This window comes from Ailuropoda melanoleuca, chromosome 2, assembly GCF_002007445.2.
Source record: "Ailuropoda melanoleuca isolate Jingjing chromosome 2, ASM200744v2, whole genome shotgun sequence".
NCBI classification, from domain to species: domain Eukaryota; kingdom Metazoa; phylum Chordata; class Mammalia; order Carnivora; family Ursidae; genus Ailuropoda; species Ailuropoda melanoleuca.
The window spans coordinates 77,586,122-77,613,497 of NC_048219.1; the positions used below are offsets into that span (position 1 = coordinate 77,586,122).

Here is a 27,376-nt window from a genome sequence, read left to right on the forward strand (position 1 = left end):
CCCGCGGGCGGCGCGTACGGAGCGCCCGGCCGCCGCCCGCAGCCGCACCGCGCCGCACCGCGCCACGCAGCGCCGCACCTGGCCCGGCTGCGAACTCGAATTAAAGGGGCCGGCGGGGCCCAGAGCCGAGCAGGTGGCCGCTGAGTGGGCCCCCGGGTCTCGGCCCCCACCCTACGGGGAGAACCCCCATGCTTTGGCGGAGCCCGGCTGACTAACCAGAACCTCATGGAGAGCTCAGCTGGGTGCCGCCGGGGCCGGCGAGCCGGGGACAGAAGTTGAGGGGCGGTCGTGGAGGCTCCTGCCAACATAATGAAGTAGGCGAGGAGGAAACAATCGATCGCAGCTATCCCCGGCCCGAGGAGGGATCCGGCCCCGCGGGAGATGGGTTGCTATTATTACAGTGCTGCCAGACAGGATCTGCAGACCCCCTCTCACGCCGGCTCGCCCTCTCCTCCAGCTCTGCCTCCCCACCTCGCTCTTACCCGGCCAAAGCCTTGGCTTCGAGAGGGAGCGCAGCCGGTACGGCCGCAGTGTGGCTGAAACTCGCTGCTGGGTTTCCTGCCAAGGAGCCACAGGACCGGACAGAACTGCAGAGCCGGCCCTCTGGGCTCCCTCCCCCCAGGGCCGGGCACGGAGGGCTCCGCGCCCTGCAGCTGCCCTAGGGAAGGGCCGGCTCCTCCCCAAACCTGTCTCCTCACCGACTTTCACAGAGACCACCAGCCCCTCCCCCGCCCCCCGGGCTCGGAAATTGGAAGTGCAACTCCTGGTGCCCTGGCATTAGGGGGTGGGCGGAAGAGGATGCCCTTGGCTTTTGGAAGAAAGTGTATGGGAAGCTCAGATGGTGGCTTTGAGAGGGTCCAGGGTGCTCTTGAGAGCCGCATGACATTCCCATGCCCCTGGGAGTTCTGGTCTCCAGATCTCTGTCAGAATCACAGTTCCAAACAGTGATTCGTTGAGCCCAGAGTGCCCCAGACCCAGAACATAGATGCAGAGGGGCTCCAGTCCGGGGGCGGGTGGGGGGAAGACTCCTGCTGGGCCTCCTTGCTGACAGCCTCTGTCTCTAGGCCTGTGGCTTGTGATGGAAGCTCTGAGAGCCTACAAGGTCCAGCTCTGTTGGAATCCCTGTGTTGCATCAGTGTAGTCTATTAGGTATGCTTTAAGACTGGGGGCCTGCCCTGAGCCATGGCTGGTGGGGGGTGGTCTGGGAGAGCAGTGACTTTAGTGAGCTCTGGGGATGACAGATGACTATAAAGCAAGACTGGTTTGGTCTGGGGCTTCTAGAAGCTAGACTGTCAGTGTCCCAGGCTGAGGGTGGCCTCAGTGTTTTGGAGCCAGCCAGGCTGGGACTTAAATCCCTGCCGGGTACTAGGTGAATTAATTCAGGTCTCTGGTCTTCGGTGACCTCATCCACAAAATGAGGAAACTTCATGGGCTGCTGTGAGGGTTAAGTTGCTCAGGGGAAGAGTTTAGCCCCCGGGAAGGAATTCCACAAATGATGGTTTCTCTACTCTGCTTCCCTGTGAAAGTCTCCCATGACTCCCAGCCTATAGCTTGGCTGTGACCACTTCTCGAAGAGCCCAATCAGCAGGTTTGAATGGCCCATACTCTCTGCCTCCCAGTGTAGCCCACTCCTCACTTGCCCTGAGGTTTCAGCCATTCCTACCGCCTTCAGCAAACTATCCCCCAGTCCCTGCTCCACACTACTTATGGAAGCCTCCCCTGCCCAGCGCTGCAAGGCTCTGTTTCTCCTTCTGGCTACATTGGGTCATCATGTCAACGGAAGCACAACGGACATCCCTTTGATAACATCTCTACATTTTTCCTTGCCCTCCATTGTTAAAATGAAAGCCGTGGACAGAGAAAAGCTCTTGGGGGAGAATGAATAATCTTGCTAATTGGTACCATGCGCCTACCATGCGCTAAGCACCTCCAGTGCAGTTGGAGGCTGGATCCTCACAGCTCTGTGAGCTAGTTTCTATATCAGTACCATTCCAGGGGAAAGGAAACTGAGGCAGAGACAGGGGAAGCAACCTGCCCGAGATCACGAAGTGGTGGCTCTAGACATGAATCGGCTGTCTGTGACTCTAGGACAGACACCCTGAGCCCCCACACCACATTGCTCTGTTCAGCGAGCAGCCCTCTAATTTCATTTCTGTCTTTGGGTCTTCCTCCAAGCCCTGACCTCCGCCCCGTCTGATTGGCCTCAGGAGTATGCCATCCTACTTCTCCTTTTTAAAACCTGATCTAAGTGTGAACAACGACTGGAGAGAAATTAAGGAAAGAAGGAAAGAAAGAAAAAGAAACATAACACCCATAGTGCAAGGGTGCGGGGTGTGGGTACTGTCCTGAGAGGTCTGTCTTGGTTTGGCGGTGCTGGGTGAGAAAAAGAACATAGACCCAATTCCCACCTCGGACCTTGCTAGCTCTGTAAACTTGGCCAAGTTGTTTAAACCTTCTGAGCCTCAGTTTCTAATTTGGTGCATGGGACAGCGGAACTAGTCACAGGGCGGTCAGGATTCCATGAGTTACAGTGAACAGCCAGCTAGCTTAACCTAGCTGTTTAATCACTGCTAGCTCTCTCCAGCCCTAAAGAGGTCACCGTTTCTTGTTTTTGGCCACAAAAGAACAGCTGGAGTGCCCCCTTGATCCCTCCCTGGGGGCAGATCAAACCCTTAAAGACCCCTCCTTTGCCCTTTAGTGGGGTTTCCCGCTTGGGGGCCCTGCCTTGCCTTCCTCCAAGTGAGCTGCCAGTGACCTGAAGTTGTCACTTCCTGCACTCTGTGACTATAGTCACTGAAAGAAAGAGTTTATGACCAGTGCATCCATGTGCCCCCCTCTCCCAGCCCCCAACACACGGACCGGACCGAGGCGCTGAAGGTCCAGGAGGGGCGGTCTCTTCGTTTTTCCCACCACAACTCATGAGCTTAGAAGACTCCGTGAGTAGGGGCGCCTGGGTGGCACAGCGGTTAAGCGTCTGCCTTCGGCTCAGGGCGTGATCCCGGCATTGTGGGATCGAGCCCCAGATCAGGCTCTTCCGCTAGGAGCCTGCTTCTTCGTCTCCCACTCCCCCTGCTTGTGTTCCCTCTCTACGCTGGCTGTCTCTATCTCTGTCGAATAAATAAATAAATCTTAAAAAAAAAAAAAAGACGACTCCTTGAGCTCCCTTCTCAGGTGTCACTCCCAGAGCAGTGGCTCTCCTTCCTTGCATGACTGTCACCTCTGTGGATGCTTGGTCCCCCACCAGCCCGCCAGCCCACTATGGTAGCACAGCCCCCTCCAGTCCACAGGAAGCAGGTCAGGGAGGCATGGAACGTGGGCCCAAGCACCGGGCTGACAGCTGTCCGTAGGTCCTTTGATTGACTCCCTGGTACCACCTTGGGGGAAAGATGCCATGATCTCTATTTTAGAGATGAAGATACTCAGGACAAGTCGCTGTCCAGGGTCATTTAGCTGGTAAGCGGTGAGGCTGGGACGGAACTCAAGAGGTCTGACTTCACAAATCACTCTTCCATTCTGCTGCCTGCTTCGACAGCTGGTTGGTGCCAGCCCTCTGGGCTTGCTTCCTGGTCTTAGGATCATGGCTTCAGTCCAGCAGACCTTCCAGACCTGTAGGGCATGCTGAGGGGAGCCCAACCTGACAGGAGGTCTTGTTTTAGAAGCTGGGTGGTGGTGGGGTGAAGGCAGTGGTGCAAGACTCGGGACCTGGATGTCTCCACTCTGTGCCCTGGCCGGGAGCAGCTCTCCTGATGCTTGTCCCATCTGCAGGGCCCAGGGCTGAGCGTCCCTCACCCTGGGGCTTTAGTCTTAGCAGGCGGAGCTGTGTGACCCAAAGTCACTCGCTCAACCTTTCTGTGCCTTGGTCTACTTGTAAGATGGGAAGGGTAGCACTTGTGCCCTGGCTCCCCTTGCTTTGTGGGGTTTAAAGAGAGAGTGGAAGGAAGGAAGGGAAGAAGGAAGGACACTAACATTCATTGTGTGTACTAAAATCTCATCTGTTAGCATCGAAGAGGAGAATTCATGGGAATGCACTTGGAAAAGCGGGAGCCTCGTCAGTGTGAAAGAGTCCCCTGGTCTTGTGACCAGTGTACCTGCTGTCACGGTTGTGCCCTGCCAGTGATCCTCACGCCTGATGTCTGAGGACTTCCCCTGGAAGTGCAGTGAGCATCATTCCAGCCCCCTACTTACCTGAGGGCTGCCTCCTGCAGATTAACTCCTGCAGATTAACTCCTGCTGCCTCCAAGGAACTCCTCTGTGGAGGTCTGGGCCTTGGCTCCTGTACAGCAAGTCTTGGCCAGAAAGAAAGAAAGAAAGAAAGAAAGAAAGAAAGAAAGAAAGAAAGCAAGCAAGCAAAAGAAAGAAAAGAGGATATTAAGGAATGATTGAAGGGGGTGGACCTTCCGTTCCCTCTTGGAGCCACTATTCCAGGTCAGGCATCCGTGCTGGTGGGCTCACCCGCTCGCCCCTGCTGTGAACAGCCAAAGGCAGAGCGGCAGCCTTGAAGTGCAGCTCAGCCCGCTGGCGCTGAGGGGTCCAGGGCCCAATCCCCCGCCTGCTGTGTTTTAGCTGTGACTCAGTTCCTCACCCGTGAGCTCGTACCGTGTGGCTGGGATACAAAGCATCTAGAACAGGGCTTATCCCGTAGCACGCACTAAATGTTGCTTTCAGCAGACCAATCTCAGCATCGTCGCCGTGTTTTTTTTTCTCTATTAGGACTGGAAGTGGGAGAGGTTTATGGTGGGCTGGGACAGGGACGCCTTTGGTGTTCCAAACTCATCCCCTGGACCACCTGTCATTTCAGCTGCCTGTGGAGGGCAGTTCCCCAGCTGGCAGTGTCCCCCTCAATCTCTGTGTCTCTCGGCTTTTCTGACTCAGAGCTCTGTCTGAGGCCAGGGGGGCTTGCTGAGGCTGCCTGCAGTGGCCTGGATATCGGCGGGCTGGGGGTGGAGGTGTACCTCTCAATGTCCCAGCCTTCCGTCTGTAAGAGGGACAGTTCGTATTATAGAGCGGGCTCCTCATAGAGCTCCCATCTGTATCAGCTCAATCACATGAGCCAGCTGGCCTGGGGCAGGTCAAGGTCCTGAGCAGTTTTCTCAACCTGCTCCTTGCACCTGTGCTCCAGGCAGCTGAGCCGCTTCCCGGACCTGCCTCCGGCTGGCTCCCTGGGCGCTCTATCTTCAGCCCACGGGTGTCTTCAGAGCTGCATTCATCAGCCTCATTTCCCAGGACTGCGTCTCCCTCCTGTGCCCCTGGGTGGGAGAAAGACCACCTTTTTCACTGCTGCCCAAACCAGAAACCTGGGAGCCCTATCAGCTCTCTTTGTTTACCCCACCCCGACATCCCCTGCACTCAGTCCGTCACTTGGCCTTGGCAACTGTTCACTTCTCTCTGATTCCCTCTCCAGCCCCTGCTACCCTGCTTTCAGCCACCAGCAGGCGGGGTCTGAGCCACCAGGCTCACAGGAGCTCCCCTTGGTCCTTTCTCCCCACGGTTGCCATAGTGATCTTCCTAAAGTGCAAATCCAATCATGTCACTTACCTCTTGACTCCTCATTGGCTCCCTATTGCTGTGACCCAGACTACAGGTTCTAGAAGGCAAGCAGAGCCCTTCATGATCTGGTGTTCCCCTCCCTCCCTCCCCCGTTGTCCCCATCTTAAAAATCTATACTGGCATCGAACTGAACGGCCCTGATGGCTCTACCTGGCCCCAAACAGATACATTAAATCCTGAAGTCGGACAGACCTGGGATTGAGTCCTGGCTCTGCTGCTTGCCACTCACGTGACCTCAAGGTGCGGTGTTTTTCCTCTTTGAGTGCCAATCTGTAAAATGGGACTAATGCCTAATGCTTCTTCTGGGGACCAAAGGAGACGATGAACATGGAGTGTTTATTTCAGTGTCTCACCTGCAGGATGAGCTCAAGAAATATGAGCTTCCAGATGGTTCTAGGGCTTCCTGCTGTGGCTAGCAGCCTCTCACCCAGAACACACTGGTCCCCCCACCCCCATCACCCCAATGGCTACTTTTCTTTCTTCTTTTTTAAGACTTATTTATTTATTTGAGAGAGAGAGAGAGAGCACGGCAGCAGGAAGGAGGGGAAAGGGGCAGAGGGGGAGGGAAAGAGAATCCTCCAGCAGACTCCCTGCTGAGCGTGGAGCTCCATCTCAAGACCCTGATACCATGACCTGAGCCGAAATCAAGAGTCAGCCCCCCAACCGACTGAGCCACCCAGGTGCCCCCCAATGACTCCTTCTCTAATAGTTAACTCATGTCACATCCTCCATGAAGCCTTTCCAGACCCTCTCCCTGGTCTTCACCCATCAGTGCAAGGCCTGCCTGCTGCCCAGGGCACAGACCTATCATACTGGGTTCTGGGAGCCCATCTCTGTCCCCCCCTGGGCAGGGAGCATCCTGAGGACAGGTGCATGGGTCTTCCGCCTGGCATCTGCATGTCTGGTCCAAGCCAGGCACTGAGCAATCGCTCCAGCAGTGTTTGTGAACCAGATACATGGACTCTGCCGCACCCCACAGCTTAACAATCCCCTCTGCCTTTTAGCCCCCAGACTGGGCATCTCTGGAAGGCCCCTGCTTCTAAAGAACCCTCAGGCACCGCAGGGCCAGCCAGGAGCTGTTCCTGACCCTGGCCTAATCTGCAGAGAGGGGTCAAGAAGGACGGCCGGCCTTACAGCAGCCCCCACCATGGGGAACACACCTGGGCAGCCCCTGCATCCGAGGATGGCAGAGGGGACAGAGTGGTTCCCCAGAGGGGGGTGGCTCCCCGGCTGGCTCACAGAGAGGGTAGGCAACTTGCTCAAGTCGCACAGCTAGTCCAGGTAAGAGCCCGGGTTGAAACTCAGGCCCCAGGACTCACTCTTAGCCGTTCTGCTCTGTTCTTTCACGGCTTGAGTATCCTTGCATCCTATGAGGTGGACTGGATCTTGTCCTGCTGCCCCTCTGTGCTGTAAGCTCTGCAAGGACCCTTAGACTCATGCTTCCCCCGCCTTCTGGCTGTTACAGGCCTTCCGGACTGCTGATGGCCTCCCGCTGTGGGTCATTCAGACTTTTTCATGGCCTTGCACTGACCTGGAATCTTCCTCCCTGAAGCCTTTACTCCAGGGTCTTCCTTCCGCCTCTGGCCACAAAGCACAAGTCCCACCCCACCCCCACCCCCGCCCCCAGCACACATCAGCACTCAGGCAGTTGAAGAGAGTGGCCAGGAGTCCTGCAGCTTCTCTTCTTTGAAGCCGTCATCCCCAGGCCCCCCCATTCCTCTAAGTACTCCATGGCTTAGTACCCCCGTTCATCAGTACCCCATCTGCATCTCTGTCAATGCTGGGGCCCTTCTCTTGGGGCACTGCCGGGGCAATTGCTCTTGGGGCCTTGCCGATCTCTGAAAATTAACTTTTTTTTTTTTTTAAGATTTTATTTATTTATTCGACAGAGACAGCCAGCGAGAGAGGGAACACAGGCAGGGGGAGTGGGAGAGGAAGAAGCAGGCTCATAGCGGAAGCCTGATGTGGGGCTCGATCCCACAACGCCAGGATCACGCCCTGAGCCGAAGGCAGACGCTTAACCGCCGTGCGACCCAGGCGCCCCTGAAAATTAACTTTCAAGTGGGCCTCACACTGAAGTCCCCAGGGAGGAGCCCTTTGACCCAGGTGTGACCCAATTGGCCCAGAACTTGGAGGGGGTGTTGGGGGGGTGCTAGGACTGCTTTTGCTGCACGAATATGCCTGGCACACACTGACTCCTTAGTGTCCACGTCCCGTGGCCGGTTCATCTGGGCCTGATTGTTACTCTGACCCCTGTGTCCTCCTTTTCACCTCTGTACTGCCTTAGTCCGTGGAGCAGGGGAATAGAGCAGACAAGCGAGAAGCAACTTAATATGGAAAATCCACAGGCCTGGCAGTTGTAGCCCCAGCCCTGCCATCGCCTGGGTGACCTTGGGTTTTTGCCTTGGGTAAGTCACTTCCCTTCTTTGGGCCTCAACCTCCTCATCTGTAACATGGGAAAGCTGGGCAACATGATCTATAGGACCCCATTCTTGAGTTAGGACTGGTTCCTCGACTGCATCCCAGCTAAGGAATGAGAGCCCCGTGCAAGCAATGGACAAATCTCATTAACCAGTTTCGTAAGTGCTTCTCAGATAACTATTTTGCTGAGAGGACAGTGAGGCTCAGAGAGGCATGTGACCCACTCAAGGTCACAAGGCTCACTCTAGAGGGGATTCACGCCCAGGTCCCTCTGACCCCCAAGTCAGCGGCCCCATCACATCTCATTGCTTGCTTAAAAAGGGAGGAAGGAATTCTGGAGATGCCAAATCACTTTGAAATGAGTCCTGAAAAAAATTTGAAACAGTGCAAACCTGATGCTCATTGCATCTTAATGACGTTGTCTGAATCCAGGAAGGGCCATGACAAGGGGAACTCTGGGATTCTTCAGCTCTGAGGCCCTATGGAGAGAAAATGGGCCGACCTTGCAGCGAGAGAGATGGGGTAGACAGGGGATAACGATGGGCCCTATGGGACCTTTGACAGACCAAGGGACCCAAGGAAATCATAAAGAACAAGGCAGGGGCCTGACTGCCACACAGTGGGTGTGGATTTCCCCCTAATGCTAAGGAGATAGAGTCAGGGGAGTAAACGATTGGATAGGAGAGTATCAGGTGGCAAATATGTGTTTGTTGAATGGAATGAGCTCTGGTCTGGAGAGGCAACAGGGCCTTGTCCAGGGAGCTCAGACCTGGGGTTCTAGGTGACTCAGCCTCTCTGCCCCGGCTTTGAATTAGGGAAAAGGGAAGACAGAGAATGCAGGTGATGGAGACATCTTGGCAAGTTTCCTGGTGTTGCAGAGCTAGGATGCACCCGGAAAAATGAAGGGGAGTGGACAGAGGCCTAGGGAGGTGAGGGATGGCTAGACAGAGGGACAGGGAGTTGGAAAGGGTGTTTTTCCCTGCCCCTGCAAACTCCCAGCCATGGCTCAGCTTGCCTTCTGGGCTCTGGAAATTCCGGGATCATCCAACAGTGCCACCCAGTGGCCATGTGAGAGAGGTGCAGAGAGCGGGCCAAGGAAGCCGAAATTAGATGGGAGAAAGGAAAAGTACCAAGGCTCCCAGAAAAATAGAAAGCTCTGTGTTTCTTCCTCCCTTGAGGATACGGCGCACAGGTGTCTGGTTCTAGGCAGAGCTGTTCTGTCATGGTCCACACACCCCGGAGGACTTCATCTCTTCTCTCAACTCTGGCACTTAGAAGCTGCTGAGTTAAGCCAGCGCTCCCCTAATCCAGAAGTCCCCAGGCCCCCCTGGGCATGGACCTGAAGAGACAGGGGTGTCTGCAGCCCCTCCCCCAGCCCCCCTTTCTTGGGTGATGAAGGGATGAGAATGGAGCTGTCGGCTTGTTCTCCCCCAGGTTGATCTTGTCATGGTCAAGGTCATGGTTGTAGTGAGGTTAGCACAATGGGGTCTCTGGGGCAGCAGTGGAAGGGGCTGGAAGTCACTTCACAATGGACTGCCTACCATTTCTCTCCTAGCTGCACTTTCTCTGAAGTTCATGAGCTTTTATGAAAAAAGGAGAACTCTTCCTCTAAGGAAGTTGGGACCCCAGCGTTCGGTCATAAAGATGGTTCCTAAGAAAAACACAATAGCACCTAGCAGTGAGGGTCTCATTAAACCCTTCTGCCCAGGATTATGTTAAGGATAATACCTAACAGAAGTGGGTACTATTTTCATTCCCATTCTGCGAACACAGAAACCGAAGCTTAGCGAGGTTGCCTAACTAGCTGGCAGCCACGTAACCAGTAAGCAGGTGTGAGAGACAGGAGATGGGCTGCGGTCTGACTCACCACACCCAGCTCTAAACCGAGCACTACCCCCAGCACCACGGGGGAGCACTCAGGCTTGACTAGTAGGAGGTGCCCCACAAACATTAGTGGAAGTAGATCCTTCCCGAGAGCTGGAGAGGGGAGAAGTTGTCAGCAACCGACTCTGACTCGCGGCGGAAGGAACTGGCTTCAGTGGAAGAATAAAGCACGAAAATCCGTAAGACAAGGAAAGCCTTCCTAAAAGACGGGGTGCTTGAGAGGTGTCCTTAAGAACAATGTCCAAAGGCCTCGGAAGGGGTATTGAGGTGAGGGTTGGGGCTTTCTGCATGGGGACGTCTGCACACCTCACCCCTGCATTCACTCCCTGCAGAAACGCTCTTGGGACCAGCCTGTCTCAAACAGCCACCTGGGCCCTGCGCCTTCTCCTGCTGTGCTTCTCCCCATAGCATTTATCTCTCCCTGCCAATTAGCTCTTTACGCATCCATTTTTGTCTGATTCCCTGCTGCTAGAATACAAATTCTAGGAGGCGAGATTTTGAGGATTTTGCTCTTTCCTGTGTCCCCAGTGCCTGGGATGCTGAAGGTCGTCCATCTTTGTAAAGTAAATGCCTGAGCGGACGAGTGGGTTCCAGGATAAGGGGACGGGAGGGACAGACTTGGAAGCCGTGTCGCCTGTCCCAGGAATACCGAGTCATACTATAGGACGGGAGCAAGCAGCATGGAAGGACACGGTGAGACAGGAAAGGTTGTTCGGAAAGATTGGGGAAGGCCTCGAATGCCATGCCGAGGAGTTTGATTTCTCTCGTCCTATAAGTGAGTGTGAACCTCGGAGGGTTTTGTGTAGGAGAGCGACAGGATCCAGCCAGAGTTTGGAAAGATAACTCAGCAATGTAATACGGTTCGTAATGAGATTTGTCATGAAGAGGTAGTGTGGGGGCTGATCTGAGAGCAAACACAGGGACCCAGTGAGGAGGGGGCTGCTTCTCCTGGGCAGAGGCGACAGGGAGGGAGGGACAGAGCAGTGGTCAGGGTAGTAGAGAGAAAAGATCAATGAGGGGGGCACTACAGGGGAATCAACAGGACTCAGGTGGTCAGTGAGAAGGGAGAGGGGGAGGGAGAGCAGCGGGGCCTCTGGCCAAGCAAGAGCCTCAGAACGTGTGTGCCCCTGTGCGCGTGAGCTCATGTGAGTGTTGGGGGATGGAGCCCATGGAAGGGGGGGCAATTCCGGCAGACATGGGGATTACGGGGCTGGTATAGCAGGCGACAGTGCTGGCCTGATGCTTAGGAGAGAGGCCAGGGGCTGGGGCTGGGGTATTTGGAGCTGTGGGGGGAGAATGAGAGCCTCCAGGATGAGAGTGTCGATGGAATGAGAAGAGAAGAACACCCACATTATGGGGACAGGAAGAGAGAGGAGGGGGAGGACCTGTGGAGTCATGGTCAGAGGGGCAGGGGGAGGGCCTGAGAGCAGTGGCCCAGACAGCTACATCTGGGCCAGGGCCTCCCTGACACACTCACCTCCCCCACGGACATGACTTCCACGGCCTCTGAGCCGCATGGCTCTCACTCTCGTTCCCACACAGAAGTGTAAGATGGAGCAGGGTCTGACGCCACTGGGTCCCTAGTTAGGGTCAATGTTTGTGCCACAATGGGGCCAACACTTCTACTTCAGGAGAAAGAAATCATTTATTAGTGACATCTGCGGAGCTAAACATAATGCATGTTAGAAAACTGGCAGTCTCAGAGTTTTCTCCGGAGTAGCCCTATCCTTCCCATTCATCCATTTGCAAGAGTGGACTGCAGTCTAGAGATGGGACCCAGTGTCCACATGTGGGCTTTGGAGAAGGGGGGGGCAGAGGAGTTTTGAACAGGGTTTGTGACCTGGAAATACCTGAGCTCAGAGAGGACAAGTGCGGCAGTACTGGGCACTGTGCCTTCAAGGAGACGTGGTGGCTGCCTCCTTCCCACGGCTTGCTGACTGGCAGGGGAGACAGACTTGCAGAAATCAGGTGATGGGTGCAAGGATGCCATGGGAGCCCAACTCACTCTGCCAGGTGGCCGTGGGGGTGGAGACATAGACGGCTCCGGACTTGGCCTTGGAACGCAGGGTCCCACCTGCTCCCTGCTGGGGTCCACGGGTCCACACTCCCATAGTAGAATCAGGTCAGCCACATGAAGAGAGACCTGCCAGCTTGGGATAAAAGAGTTTTCTCATTTTCTAATTATGTTTTGGAGGGTCTGAGGATCCCCAAATCTCAAGCTTTTCTCCGACTTTGCCATTTAGTTGAGGCCTGGAAGATGGTGATGCCCTCTGCTCTTCCTGTTTGGAATAACTGCTCTGGGTGGACTTTCCTTCTGGGACATGGGATGGAGGCGGTGCGGCCCTCTAGTGGGAAAGAGACCCAGGAGGGCTATGAAAGAGACATAACAAGAGCAGGAAAGGTATGGAAAGCCCTGTTCAGGGGTACTTGACATCATTACCTAGACTTCCAATAGGCAGCTCAAGCTTGGTAGGTCCAAACCGGAATTCTCCTTTCTGCTCCCCCGCCCCCAAACCTGACCCTCCCCCTGTCATTATGTGGCACCGTTGCTCACTCCGTTGTTCAAGCCCAAGCCCTGGAGACAGCCTTTTACTAAGCCATCAGCAAATCCTATTGTCTCTACCTTCAAAATGTATTCGGACTCGCTCCAAGGAGCGAGGCAGATACCAGACACTCCCATCTCTCACCTGCGCTCCCTACAGGTCTCTCTGCTCCTACCTGTGCTTGTAGAGAAGCCAGAGTGAATTTTTAAAAAATGTAAATCAGGTTGTGTCATGCCTTTGTTCAAAATCCAATGGTTGTTTACTGGACTTAGAACTAAACCCACAGCTCTTCTGTGGCCTGGAAGGCTCTGCACCATCTGTGCCCTGGATACCTTTCTGACCTCATTTCCAACCACCTCCCGTGTTCACTCGGCTGGGCCAGCTGCCTCTTTGCCTACCCCCAACTCCAGCAAGCCTATCCCTGCTGCAGGGCTGTGCATCGGCTATCCCCACCCCCTGGAAGATTCTTACCCCACACATTCTCAGGACTTGCTTCCTTTATGGGGTTTCTGCTTACACCTGATTTCCTAGGAGGTGCCTGGCACATACTGAAGGTGTAAAAATGAATGAATGATAATACCTGTATTAGCCCGGTACCTGGCACATAGGAAGGACTTAATAACCGGCATGGACTAATAGTCTGGCCTAAGTTCTCTTGTCTTGGCTGTGAAATCAGCTCCCACGCCCAGCAGTTCCTCTAGACCTCCAACAGAGGTGGAAATCAGCTCTGCAGAAAGGACCAGATGCATGTACTGTTCATGGCCACCAGAGGGCGCTACACACAGCGGCAACTGCACACTGCGGCACAGGCTGCGTCTGCAGCAGCTAGGGGACCTCAGATCCACCCTGCCGGACCCCCCCCCCCCCAACCCCCCCCCCCCCCCCCNNCCCCCCCCCCCAACCCGCCCACCCCGCAGCGCGGGAGAGATGGGAAGCAGACATTCTGAACCAGCACCTGGTTCCCTGCATACCTGCAAACCGAGGGCTTCTTAAAAGGAGGCAGGTGAGATTTTGAAGGTCAAAATGGTCCCCATCCTCAACTTTTTGTCAAACTCCAAACCCCAGCAGCTCCAGTGACCTGAGGTCATGTTACTGACAGCAATCCCCCCACTCCCTGTTCTGCAAATAATGTCCAGAAACTGGAGCTTTGGTGTAGGCCAGTAACACAAACCCCTCTACCCGACGAACGTATTTAAGCACCCACCCCTCTGGGAGCAGCATTCCAGCCTCCCCAGGCTGACTTGAGTCTCACCTCCTAGGAGGCCACTGATGCATGTGCACATCTCCCATAGCACATACTGCTCTGAACTATAGTTGTGTGACTTTCCCGAGAGGGAGAGGGAGCGAGGGGGGGTAGATAGAGAAAAAGAGAAGGAGGAGAGAGACAGGGAGACTAAGCGAGAGAGGTCAAGCACTCACTCAGTGAGCACCCAGGGCCAGGAGGCTATCAGACTTCTTGGCCCCCAGACCAAATTTGACATCTCTAGAACCCAGATTCACGCCCTGTCCTCGCCCTTCCTGTCTGTCCTCAGGACCCCTCCCTTCCCCTCTGGGCGAATCCTGTGTGGGCAGGTGAGCCCTCGGTACAGCGGTGTCTTAGCGGTACCTCCCCACTTCTTGGGCACATCTGACATACTGGGGACCCACTGCTCACTACTCGAAACCCCATCCCAGGTCCTCAGGTGTGGTCCTCACTGGGATTGGTGGGATGACTTCCTGAGGGTAAGCAAACTGTCTCTTCCAGGCACAGCTGCCCATGGTCTCGCCTGTCTGTCCCATGCTCCTTCTCAGGGGCTGAACGTTGTGTCACTGAGAATGGGGTCTTCACTTACCAGAGGGCCAGAGAGTGGGAGTGGGCAGGCAGGACAGGGCAGGGAGTGAGGTGGTGAACTGTTGGTCTCGCCAAATAACATCCTGCAGTGAGGATGTGGGTGGGAGTTGAATATGGGATCGGGGCCAAGTAGCTCCTGAATTGGGCTTAGTCAGGCTCCCAGGTACTCCCACCCTCCGCATAGCTCTGCTTTTTGGTCATTCCCACTGAAAACTCCTTTTAAAATATCCTCCCCACCCACGCCCAGGAACCCCGTGTGTGGGATCATTTTGCCTGCAAAACAAACTGCTTTTATTATGTAACGATGAGTGTGTCTATCCACTGTAAGCAATGTGAACATTTCTAACAACCAACATAGCTTCTGGCCAGCATGAGAGGCTGCTGACTGCCTCACTCAAGTGTGAGAATTCAGCCCAAAGTAAAGCGACTTGACATTCTGTTGTGCCTGGGCTGTCTTGTTACAAGTAAAGGTGTGAATTCTCCTCAGGCTTTTTGGAATTCTAAAATAACTAGAGTGCTGCCGTCTTATCCCCCTGGATACCAAGTCTCTGGAGATGCTTGAGTGTGGACCCTGGCTTTGGCATCTGGCATTTTCTGTCCTTCAAAGTCCCACTCCTTAGAATGCTGTGCGTTGGTGGATGAATAAGGGTACATTAGCTAACTTTTTACAAGTTTCCATAAAAAAGTGGATTAGTGGGCCAATTTCAACTCTGGCCATCCCAGGTAGCACAATGCTTTAGCTCAATAAAAGACGAGTGTCTTTGGAATATAAAATTATAACTCCATTAAAAACAACAACTGGTAAGTTTCCAGCTATGGCAGAGTGAAGAGGTTGGCAAATCTTCTCATCAAAAATAATGTTATACTGGATAAAATTGTTCAGAGCCATTTCAGGGCTCTGAACATCGATCACACACAAAATAACACATTGAAAAATGTTTATTCTTAAAAAAATTCTTGAAATCCTGGTCAGAACAATGGGAGTCTGTGGTGGTGTTGCTCAGAGCGGCCCTCCTATCTCCAAGCTTGGGAGAGGCAGAGCTCCCAGAGTGTGGCTGGCTCTGAAAGCCAACTGTATCATTGCTGGTGGAGGTGCTTTTGGTCTGGAGAGGAGGGCTAAAGTCCTGTGTTCAGCGGAGTTTTCAGTAAAAGTGGTAAATGTGGAACGAAACAAATGGGAAAGCCCACAGCCCTGTTTGCTTGATGCTTCACACTGTTTGGGGGTGGGCAGCAGACCCGTAGAGTACTCAGAAATTTAGCAGGAAAACCTGGAAATCTCTGTCTGACTGGGAGTTGTGCTCGTGCGCAGGAAAGTTCTGGAAAGATCTGGTGGAAAATAAAAGCTGACTTAAGAACCTGCCTGAGCTTTGAATTCGCTCCTCAGCCCATAGGGAAAGGGGTGGAAGCTTTACTGGCTCAGGAGCTTGGGTATAGTCTTTGACCAATCATTGGCTGATCATTAAGCTATGCAGACCAAGGGTAGACTTCTAAAGACAGCCTAAAAAAAAAACAGGAATAAAGGGAAAAAAAGGAAAAAAAAAACTGAGCAGACCCATCAGTGAGGCACCTTGCAGAGAGACAAAGAACCACAGTTTAAACCCAGGCAAGTTACCCAAAGGACAAAACCAAACCAAACCAAAACAGTAAAAATTCTCAGAGGAAAAAAATCAGAACCCAGAGTTGCTACAAAATATTATCTAAAAATTTCCAGTTTTCAACAAATTACAAGACATTCAAAGAAATAGGAAAATGTGCTCCATACTCAGGAAAAAAAACAGTTAAAAATGGTCCTCAGTGGGCCCAGATTTTGGATTTAGCAAAAAAAGATTTCAAAGTAGCTATTACAAATGTTTAAAGAATTAAAGGAAAATATTATAAAAATGGCTTAACAAGTAGGGAATCTAAATAATAAATAGAAACTCTAAGAAAGGACCACATGTTTCACTAAATAAGCTTAAGAGTGTATTTGAGATGTTGGAAAAACGGTTAATATGAACTAAGATCAGTAGAAATCATTCACTATAAGGAACAAAGAGAAAAAAATGGAAGAAAAGTGAACAGAGAACTATGATATCTTTGGGACAATGGGAAATATGCCCCCAAAATGGGCAATGAGACTCTCAGAAGGAAAGGAAAGAGAGAAAAGAGCAGAAAAAAATGTGTGAACAAAAAGTGGCTGAAAACCTCTCAAATTAGATCAGAAACATTAATCTACAGATCTGACAAGCTCAACAAATCCCAAAGATGGTAAACACAAAGAGATCTACACCTAGACACATGAAAGTCAAAGTTTTGACAGCTAAAATGAAGAGAAAATTTTGAAAGCAGTAGGAGAAAAATGCTTCATCATGTACAGGGAAGCAAACACATGGTCAAGAACTGACTTCTCCTGAGAAACAATGGAGGCTCCAAGGCAGTGGAACGATACAGTCAAAGTACAGGGCAAGGGGAGTCAAATAAGAATTCTATATCTACTCAAACATCCTTCAAAAACAAAGTCAAATATAGCTTAAGAATATTATTTTAAAAGAATAATACAAAAAGGATAAATTAAAAAAGAAAAGCCTGATGCATCCAAATTTGTGGGATACCATAAAAGCAGCAGGTAGGGGAAATTAATGGCATCACACGCCAGTATTAGAATGGATCTCAAACCATTGACCTGCGTTTCACCTTAAGAAACTAGAAAAAGGGAAACAAAGGAAGCCCCAAATAAGCAAAAGGAAGCCCCAAATAAGCAAAAGGAAGGGAAAAAAGAGTAGGGTGGAAATGAATAAAATAGAAAATATTAAACAGTAGTGAAAGGATACACCCTCTCACTCATAATTAAGAGGAATTGCATATTAATGCTACACTGAGACATCAGTTTTTTTCACATCAATTTGGCAAGAATTCAAGTTTGACTATGCACTTTGTTTTCTGGGCTCTGAAGAAATAGGGACTCTCATCAGTAGGTTGTTGATAGGAGTGTTAATTGCCCCCATGGAGGGCAATTTGGCAATAGTTTTCAGAATTACAAACGCATTTACCCATTGAGCTAGCAATCCCATCCTAGGAATTTATCCTACAAGTATACCCGCATATATCATCAGAATGATGATGAAAGACACGGTTATTCGTGGTAGAATAACTGTGATAGTAAGACTGGACATGGCCAAAGTGCCCGTCACTAGGGGATTGGTAAAACGGACTGTGGTTTACGTACATATGGAATATTAGCTACTGTAAGAAGAGATTGAGTGCCTTTATGTTTGGATATAGAAAAAAAACTCTGAATTTATTATAAAGTGAAAAAAAAGCAAGGGGAAACAGGGTATTTAGTGTGCTACCATTTGAATATATAAGTGGAATAAAAATATACATTTGTATTTGTTCATATCTGCACAAAGAAATACTGGAAGGATATAAAATAAATTAAACTAATGGTTACTTCTAGGGGTTATAAAATGGGGTGGTCAGGGCAGAGTGAGAATGAGACTTATCAATGTATATGTTTATTATTTTGATTTTTGATCTATACAAAACATTACCCTTCAAAACAACAACCAAAAAACCCCCTATTTTTAAAGGTCACCATTAGTGGACATTAAAAAACACATACATACAACCGCTTTGAGATGCCACAGTCCACAGGATCAGGTATGAACTCCTAGACCCGCACTCAAGAGTCTCAGTTTCCCAGCTTTATCTCCGCTCAGCCTCACCCAGACCTCGGGCTCCAGCCACACTAGGTTGGTGCTGTGTCCCTGAGAACAGCATGCGCTCTGGGGCCTGAATCTTGCTCCTCCGACCTCCCTGCATGGAGTGCCATTCCCTTCCTCTCAAGCAATAATGTCTTGAGCCCTCTTCCTGCTTCCCTGGGAGGCTTTAATAATAAGAAGAACGTAACAAGGAGTCTGACAATGATGGTGATGGTGATGATGATGGCAGTGGCTATAACCACGTAACCACGATCTACCAGGAACCTTCTGGTTGGCACTGTGGTAGGTGTTCTTTTACATCTCTTTTCATGTTGTCACCAAGGAGGGAGGAATTGCTATGTCCCACACAGGAAACTCGAGCCAGAGGTGGCTCACATAGTGACCCGAACCTTAATCTAAATATCTGGGGTCACATGGGCCTGGGCTAGACTCCCAGTTCAGCTTCTTCCTGGCTCCGTGATTTTGGAAAGCTACATCCTCTCCAGAAGCTTTAATTTCACCACCAGTAAAATGGGCATAATAAACAGTTCCTACTTGAAGACGTTGTTAAGGATGAGATGAGACACTGGGAAGAAAATATTCCACACATTGCTTGGCACATAGTAAGTGTTTGCTTAACGTCCAGTCACAAAGGGTTTGTAGTTCCAGACTCCAGCTACTCCCCCGTATAGAAGTCTCCCTCCCTTGAAATGCAAAATCCTAGCCACCCGAACCTCCTGGTATCACCAACAATTACCATACGAGCTAATGCCATGTTATCTCTACCCACTTCTATGTGTCCTTATCCATTGGATTGTAAGGGCTCAGGACCAGGACTAGCTCTGCATTTCTCTGTATGGACACTCCATGACTGAACCTGGCACTTAATAGATGCTCATTGAAAATTTGATGATTAATTAAATCTGAAGAAAGACAATAGGGAAGGGGAAAAACAGGTAGGAGAAGAAAACTGAAATAAAACTAGAGATATCTTAAAAACTAGTTTAATTATAGAAAACGTTGGTGCCAGATTTGGTTTCAGGAGGAAGTGAGAGAAGCAGGAACCCTATGAGGTGGACAGGAAGTGAAATAGCAAGGACAGGAATGGGGGAAAGAGGTATTGAAAGTAGTGCTGTGCATTGAGGAAACATTTATATTTAGAGGGGCTGCTCTTGGGCAACGTTGAGTTTCCCCTTTTCTTGAATTCAATAAGGTATTGAAAGGAGATTCAAAAGCCACTGCTAGTTCCCAAGGGCCTTACCCAACGAAGCCTTATTGTTTCCAGACGATGGTTGTGGTCTATGGGGCTTTTCACTGATTATAGGCTGCTCGTGTGCCCCGATTGGCAGGAAAAGGCAGTGTGCAGCTGGGAACATTAGTGGGCATGGGTCATGCAAGACCAAGAAGCAATCCCCAGCTCTGTCCTCCACCCTGGGCATGTCCTGAGTCTAGCAAAATAGGCGAGGAGGAGTGAAATGCTTTCCTCTTCTTCCATGTTCATCCTCAGAAATCCCACCCATCTTAAGGTTTGCTGCAAAGGATCCTTCTAGATGTCAGAGCATCTAGAGCTGCTAGATGTCAGAGCTAACCTGGTCATCCTCTACATTCCATAGCACTGTTTTCTACTCTGTGATGGGGTTCACCCCAAACTGTTTCGTGTGAGAGGAATGAAAGAGAAAGATTCTTCACCCTAGTCTGTAAACTCCTTGAGGGCAGGGATCTATCTTTCTCATCCTCGTACTGCCTCAGGGGCCTCATTCACTTCTTGGTACCTGGTGCCTGACATATAACAGATGCCCTGTATATTTTTTATTGGTCAAGTTCTCTTTGTAGAGTGCTGGAGAAGAGCAGATGATGTAAAGGGCAGGGAGCCCAGATTAGATGTCCCATCGTAATGTCCCTGGACATCCCACATCTTTTCAGCAATCATACAAGATTGTCTTGTATGTTTTAGACCCATGTCCCCCAACCAGATCCATGAGAGCAGAGACGGACTAATTTGGGCTCAAAGCAGGCACAGAGTGAGTGCAGAATGATTGTTAAATAGTGGACACAACTTCACAATGTCGTCCATTGACTTCGAGCCCAGCAGAGCCATTTCCTCTGGGAGTCATGGCCTTGCCCTTCAAACCTGGGAGCAAGTCCCTGGCTGCAGGGCCTCACCTGCTTTCCTCAAACTCCCATCTGATTTCATTCACCTCCCAGACCAGATCCATGAGGATCTGCAAGAGTGTTCCCAAACTTGCACATTAGAATCTCCTGGGAGAGTTTAAATAATTCCTGATATCCAAGCCATGTTTCAGATAAACTAAATTAGAATGTTTGGGATGGGAAAGAGCCTGGCATCAGTGATTTTTAAAGATTCCCAGGTGATCCCAAGGATTCTAAGTTTTGGAACCACTTGTTTGGGAGATATTCCAATAAACTGGAAAGATAAATTATGAAGGACACTCATACCACTGATACAACATAAATGGGGTAACCATCCTAGGACATTTTTCAAGGAGCAAAGGATTTGCTGTGACAGCCAGAATTTACAGATCACCGGAGAAGCAGGCTCAGTTAGGTACCTCAGCATGGTTGCTCTCTTTTTCCTGTGTGCTTATTCAGTCTTGTGATTGTTTCTTGCCATGTTTTTGTTCTCACTCGACTGTGAGCAACTTGAGAGCAGGACCCCTGTCTTCATAAGCACACCAAGTATCTGACCCTCAGTGGATGAATGACACGTGCTTGTGCAATAATCATGTCCGTGAGTTCATTAATTAATTCATTGACTCATTCATTTATGCAGGCATGCAGTCAACAAATGATAATAATGGCAGACAGAAGATATAGCATGGGCAGAGAAGAGGATTTAATTGCGAAGAGGGAGAAAAAAATGTAGATTCCATGAGGAGATAGAGTCAAAAGTCGGGGAGTAAAAGCCAAAGAAGAAAAGAGAAAAGAGTATTCATTCATGTAATGCAGCAGTATGCAAGTCAGGCTGGAAGAAGCATATGTTTTTTAATCAAGTGGACTCAAAAGTTAGTCACCATCTGTAAGTACACTGTACTTTTTCTCCTTTTTAGTCTATTAATCACAATAAAATCAATTAATTACTATGGTACTGTTTGCATAATGTCTTTTTCCTCCTCCAGGCTGTTAACTCCAGGAGGACAGACCTTATGCATGGCAGTCACCTCCATGTCCCCAGTGCCTAGCACACTATGACATACAATGTTGCTCAGTAAACATTTCCCAAGTGACTCAGCAGATTGCTCATGGCATCAGTTCTTTCTTCTATTAAAAAATTCTTTTTTTTTTAAAGATTTTATTTATTTATTCGACAGAGATAGAGACAGCCAGCGAGAGAGGGAACACAAGCAGGGGGAGTGGGAGAGGAAGAAGCAGGCTCATAGCAGAGGAGCCTGATGTGGGGCTCGATCCCATAATTCCGGGATCACGCCCTGAGCCGAAGGCAGATGCTTAACCGCTGTGCCACCCAGGCGCCCCTATTAAAAAATTCTTAACATACTCATCTCAAGGTTGTTATAAGGAATAGTTAAGATAATAATATATCTAAGTACCTGGGGCATGGTAAGCATTCACCAGTTGTTAATTCATTATTATTATTATTAGGAAAGAAAATGCCTACTCTGTGCCGGCCTCTGGGCTAAATAATGGCCAAAAAGAGACAATCCAAAGAGACAATCGAAAGAGCAAAGAAATTGCACCTTTTAGAAAGAGTAAGGATTTCAGGACCCCAGTATCACCACTTTCGCAGCTCAAAAAGCCTCAGCAAACTCCAGCATCCACTGACATCACCCTCCTTGGCCACACCCCCGAGAGTCTGCGAGTCCTGGAACCACTAAGACTGTTCTTCCATAATACCACCACCAGATGGCAGCACAAAGCCCACTGATGGCGGGGCCCAAGGCAGGCCAGGGATGGGTCCACACCCTGCACAGGGTCTCTGTCTGAAACACTGGAGAAGAAGGGGACCAACCCTGCCCCTCTGGTCTCGATGGGCTGTTTGGGAGTTACAATCAATGCTGTGGTATTGGCCTCTTCCTTTCAATTTTCAATCCCCAGATTTCAGCCTGTTGCTCTGGAGACACCTTATTCAGAACCCTTCCCAGAGCACCTTCCTTTCACCTTCATTCCACCACAAACCCCCATATTGCTTTTTGGGAAGGCCCAGAATCCCCTGTTTGGCCTTTAAGATATGTCCCCATCAAAGTGCACCACCTTACACCTGTCGTTCCTCAATATGGCTCATGAGACACCTCCTGTCCTCTCTGCCTTTGCTCACATCGTTCCTTGTCTGTTAATACCCACCCATCATGCTCCTTTTTGCTGCCCCTATTTTTCTCTCACCTCCTTGAAGACCCAGCCCAAAGCTCTCCTTAAGGAAATCTTCTAGTTTGACACCAGATGAAGGCTTACTTGTTGAGTGCCCCATCAGCACTTGCTTTCTTGCTAAGTGCACTCTGTTTCCGCTTTGGTGGTTTACCTGTTTGCATGATGCTTTACCAACAATCTCCAGGTGTTTCCTGTCACAGCAGTAGGGGAGGGCAAGAGTAGGTTTTTCTCCTCAAAGAAAAGCAAGTTCTTTTCTCCTCCTCTGGCCTGTGCCCTGCATTCATCAAGCTCTTAAATCATTACAGATGAGCTGAAGAGAGAAAGAAGGAGGTCTGTGAATGGCACCTGGGGATGACAGCAGGGGATACCCTGGAGAGAAGCTTGGGGAAACCATCCAGATCCCCTGTGCGCCCGAGGCTCTTTGGTGAACAGGATGGGAAGGACACTATAGAAGCCTAAAGTCCCTGGGGAAATTGGATTTTTATTCTCGGAAATCTAGTGCCTTCTGAGGCTAAGAAAATGCAATCTCCTCATTCATTCATTCATTCATTCATTCATTCATTCATTCATAACAATGTGTTGAGCACTGACTGGCCTGTAGGTGCTAGGAACACACAGTTAAGACCCAGTGTCTGTCTTCAAAACCCTCAAAGCCTAATGGGTACACAGGCTAGTGAACAGCCAATTACTGTGGAGCAGGAGAAGTGCTATGAGGAAGCAAAGTGCAGGGTGCTGTGGGAACACAGAAAGGGAGGGGTTGGGGGAGGCCATGGAAGCTTCCAGAATCAGTGACTAGGAGTTGAGCACCAAAGGGCCAGCAGGAGCTAGTTAGCCATAGGAAGAATTAGGAAAAGGAATCAGCACTTGTAAAATCTTGAGGGGAGACAACATGGAAGGCCCAGGTATCTTAAGCAATTCATTACAACCAGAGCATCCCATGCAGGAAAACACAGAGAGGCACATGGAGAGGGTAGCAGGAGCCAGATCTCATAGTGTCTGTCTGGAAGGCTCTGCAAAGGCTATTTGGACTTTTCATTGGAGTAAATAGCCTGGAGGGATTTTAAGCAGAGGGGCGACATGATTTGATTTTCCTGTTAAGGACATTCACTCTGGCTGCTGAGAGACAGATGGGAGGGAGTGGTGCAGGAGGTGGGGAGGCCAGAGGAGAAGCCAGAAGGCAAGCTACTGCTTGTCCCCGCAGACACCATGTGGGCATGAGCTGGTAAGAGATACTGCAGCGGTGGGGTCACAGGCTCAGTGACCTGGATGGACCTTGCAGAGTCTGAGGGGTCCATGGCAGGACTGAGTGGGGAGTGCAGTGAAATTTAGAGGTTGCCTGGAGCTCAGGAGACAGTCTGGGGCTGGATCCCTAAGGAGATCTAGAGTCTGCACGGATGAGATCTCCAACATGGATAAGAGGACACTAGCGGCAGGGTTGCAGAAAAGAGGGTAACAGGGACATTTAGGGACTTGGAGGAGAAGGAGGAGCTGCCAGGGGAATGGAGAAGGCAGGTCCAGAGATTCGGAAGATAGGTTGGGGGCAGTGATGATGGAGAAGTCCTAATAGAGGTAGGGGGCAGTCAAAAGCAGCTGAGCTCAGGCATCTGGAGTTAGCAACAAGGAGGTTGTGGTTTCAGTGTGACAGTGTGGAGCAGAAGCCTAGGCTATGGGCCAAGGGGTGAGTGGGATATGAGGAGACAGGGAAAAGGACTCAGAGCTACACTTTGAAGAAATCTGAATATAAAAGAAAAAAGTAAAATGGCAGTGGTAGAAGGGGATGTCAGAATAAAGAAGAGTCTTCTTTGTTTGAGGGTTTTTGGTTTGGAATGGAAGAAATGTATGGAGGGAAATGGCTATGGAACGAGCAGTTAAGGATGCAGGAGAAGTAAGGAAAGAGAATCCCCAGAGGGAGGATGGCTGGCTGAGCACAGGTGAAGGGACAGCCATCCGGTAGGACCTGTTGCACTTGATGATGAGAAGAGGGAAGTGGGCTCTGCTGAGAGCCAGGCTGGGTGGAGTCGGGGCTCTGCAGCCCAGAGCAGAAAGCTGTTCACTGAGGCAGACTGAGCTCTGTCCGAGCATGGTGGGAGAGAAGGACGGGGCAGTACCCCTATCCTCATGGCTCTGCCATCTTCTCTATCAGGACTCTGTAATCTGGGGAAAGGAGTCAGGAAGACACTGTAGTCTCCATCCAGTTCTGGGGTGTGATTTGCTGGGGAGGGAGGGTGACAGCAGTACAATGAGTGTTCTTAGAGTTGAAAATTCAGCAAGAAAGCACTTAAAGCAATGATTAAGGGCTCTGGGCCACCTATTGGCCAGAGTGAAGACAGGAGGAAGGCGATAGCCTGGGAGAAAAGAGAGTGATCAAAGGTAGGAGGTGTTGATAAGGTGTCCAAGCCAAGCAGAGGGAGTTGGGAGAGCTTGAGGGCTGGGTGAGATGGTGTGTTGGTTTAAAATTCCCAAGAAGCAGCAGGTCTCGTCAAAGTCCTGGATGTGACCGTGGGTGGGAGCCCAGATGGAATTGGGATGTGGGATCCGGGAGTAGAAGAGGCAGAGGTGCTGAATGGACAGAGCACAGGAGCCTCATGTCAAGGTGATGCCCGGACCTGAGGGCCAGGGCCCCAGGCTTTCCATGACTGGAGAGGGACCAGGTTGTTGACAGACACTGAACAAGAAGGGGAAGCTGGTGCTTCAGCCAGGCCCCAGGAGCTTCACGAGAGCAGCTGTTTTTATAGGAGGCCTGGGGGTAGTGGCTCTGAGAAGAGGGACATGGGGGACAACGAACCATGGTTATCTGAAAGGGCTGCAGACTACACGGCCGTAGGGGATTGTGAGGTTTCCTTAAGGTGAGGAGAGCAGGTGGCGCTGGATCTAGCAGCTGAGATGCAGGGGCTTGCCTGAGTACAGGCAGCTAGAAAGTGGCTGAGACAAAATTGAAATTAACCTAACATGTGTATTCATTCCCTTTTCCTACTGGCAGGATTGCAGGGAGTCAGAGTGGGGATGGGCTCCTGGCTCCATCCTGGTGTCCACCCCAGCACCTACCCTTGGATCTGCCTGAATACTGTGGTTCTGCATGAGATTTTATTTGGAGTGAGGATTCAACTGTTCAAAGTAATGTTAAAATCCGTGGTCTCACTTGGTCCTTAGCCTGCAGGAGCCTTTTGCTGTTGTGTGCTATAGAGCGTGTCCTTGGTCATGTGTCCTTATCTGTGGGCCCTTGTCAGTTTGAGTGTTAAGGACTTGGTGAGCGACTGGGCAGCTCCAGGACCCCGCTGCACTGAGGTCACTGAAAAGCCAGCGCTCTTCTGTGGTGGTCGTGCTGCCCTTCCAGAAAACTGATTTTCCTAAGGTAGTTGTGATGGGCTGAGGGCTCTGGTGCTCCACAGTGACCTCGATGATGAATTACATCCTGAGACTAGCAAGTGGGACAGACAGGTCCTGTGGCCAAGGGATAAAGCCTGGACCTGTTCTTCGTCACCTAGCACCAGCTGGAATCCCTTGTCGCCGGGCTGGCAGCTGTGAGGGATCACTTGGCCACCAGGAAACCTTCCCAGCTGGGACCTTTGTGAGAGTCTGTGCCAGAGAAACGCCATCTGTGAGTCACTGCTCAGGGGAAAACCCAGCTGGTCTGCTCTGTCCCGGCCCCAGTGGCCACTGGGAAGGGCCAGAGGCAGAGCAAGAGTAGAAGATAGGCCACTTTGCTTTTTTCAGTTTTCAGAGCAGCTCGCCAGATTTGCATTTCCCGATTTCAGAAGGGAAGTTGGGAGGTGGGTCTAGAATCAAAGAGGCCCCCACCCTTTGGCAGATGGGAAAGCCCACAGCTACTGTGAGTGTGGAGGGTTTGGGCCGAGCTGTTGGAATTATTCCTCAGACCCACTGGGTTCTCACTGTTGACTCACCCCCTTTGTTTCTGACCAGGTGGTGACAGCCAGGCTTTTAGACTGCACGTGGTATGCTTTGGTCAGTGAGGGTCAGGAAATGGGGGTGAATTTTAGGGTGGGCATGCTGAATCATGGAAAATTCCCCCCAGATATCAGGGGAGAGGAACTGGGAAGGAAGGTGAGGTTTGTTTCACAACACAGGGGGATGGATTCTTGGTGCCATGCACAGTCTTCTCTGAAAGGAAGGTCAGCCAGGGGTGGGCTTGACAGCCATAGGTGTTAGCTTGCTAACCCTGGAGCAGTCCCTGCAAGGACTGGGGTGATTGTTCAGGACCATGGTGGGAAGCGCTGGTGAGTGGGGATGTCACAATCACCTCGGAGACTGAGAAGCCCTTTACTGGCGAGAGGGACCAGAGTCTCTTCACTTAACCTGAGGTGAATCCTTAGCTTCCAACAAGCCAAGTGGCCTTGGGTTCCATTCTTGGACAAGTCTTTGTGGGGCAGGGAGCCTGCCTTGCTCTACATGTCATACATAGACCTCAAACATAGGGCTCAGTTCCAAGCAGTGGATCTGGGGAGTCATGTGAGCAGGTGGGAATGTGCCTGAGGCACACCTGGAGGAGCGGCCAGGATGGCAAAGTCCTGCAAACCAACCAGGAGGGGAAGGCTTGAGGCTGTTGAGATGTTTAGTCTAGAGAAGAGGACAGAAGAATATGAACCCTTGTTGCTCCAGATGGCAGAACTGAGGTCAGCAGTTGGAAATAACAGGTAGAAAAGCTACAAATCCCCAGACACAGACCTATGTAATCATTTTAACACAATAAAGCCCAGTGGTTAAGACCTTGGGCTTAATGGGCATGGTCACGAATCTGCTCACACATGTGATTATGAGTTCCATTCAGTGTTGACCTGCACTGTGATTTTAAAAAATTGCATTGGTAACCAATACAAATTGGGAAATTATGCTTATAAATCTACACTTATCTTGAAAAACCTGAAGGGCTGAGCACCAGGGGCATGTTTTGTCATGGAACAATAAACAGTACCGGGGTGGCAGCTGCCTCCTCGGAATAAGGCACCTGCACCCCAGTTCATCACAGGTACCACCTCCTCCCACCTTTCTGACACCTGCATGGTTTCACTGACGCACAGTGGAGGGACTGCAGTTTGCAACCCCGCTCTAGTTAACAGCTCTGGGTTTGAACCCTGGCTTTGCTACTTTTAAGCAATCGTGATCTTCAACAA

At 50.8% G+C, this 27,376-nt stretch overlaps 1 protein-coding gene across 12 annotated transcripts in view; it reads right to left on the reverse strand.

Moving 5' to 3' along the window:
• The window catches only part of KCNA2 (potassium voltage-gated channel subfamily A member 2), a 41,462-nt gene that overhangs the window by 13,396 nt on the left and 690 nt on the right, over window positions 1–27,376 (reverse strand). For 2 of the 12 annotated variants that reach the window (XM_034654069.1, XM_034654061.1), the window contains exons 2-4: window positions 22,399–22,557; window positions 11,703–12,002; window positions 4,186–4,286 (exon numbers count right to left, since the gene is read on the reverse strand). The gene's annotated coding sequence lies outside the window, so the exon portion shown is untranslated. The other 10 variants (XM_034654063.1, XM_034654062.1, XM_034654064.1 and 7 more) reach the window with 10 other exon arrangements.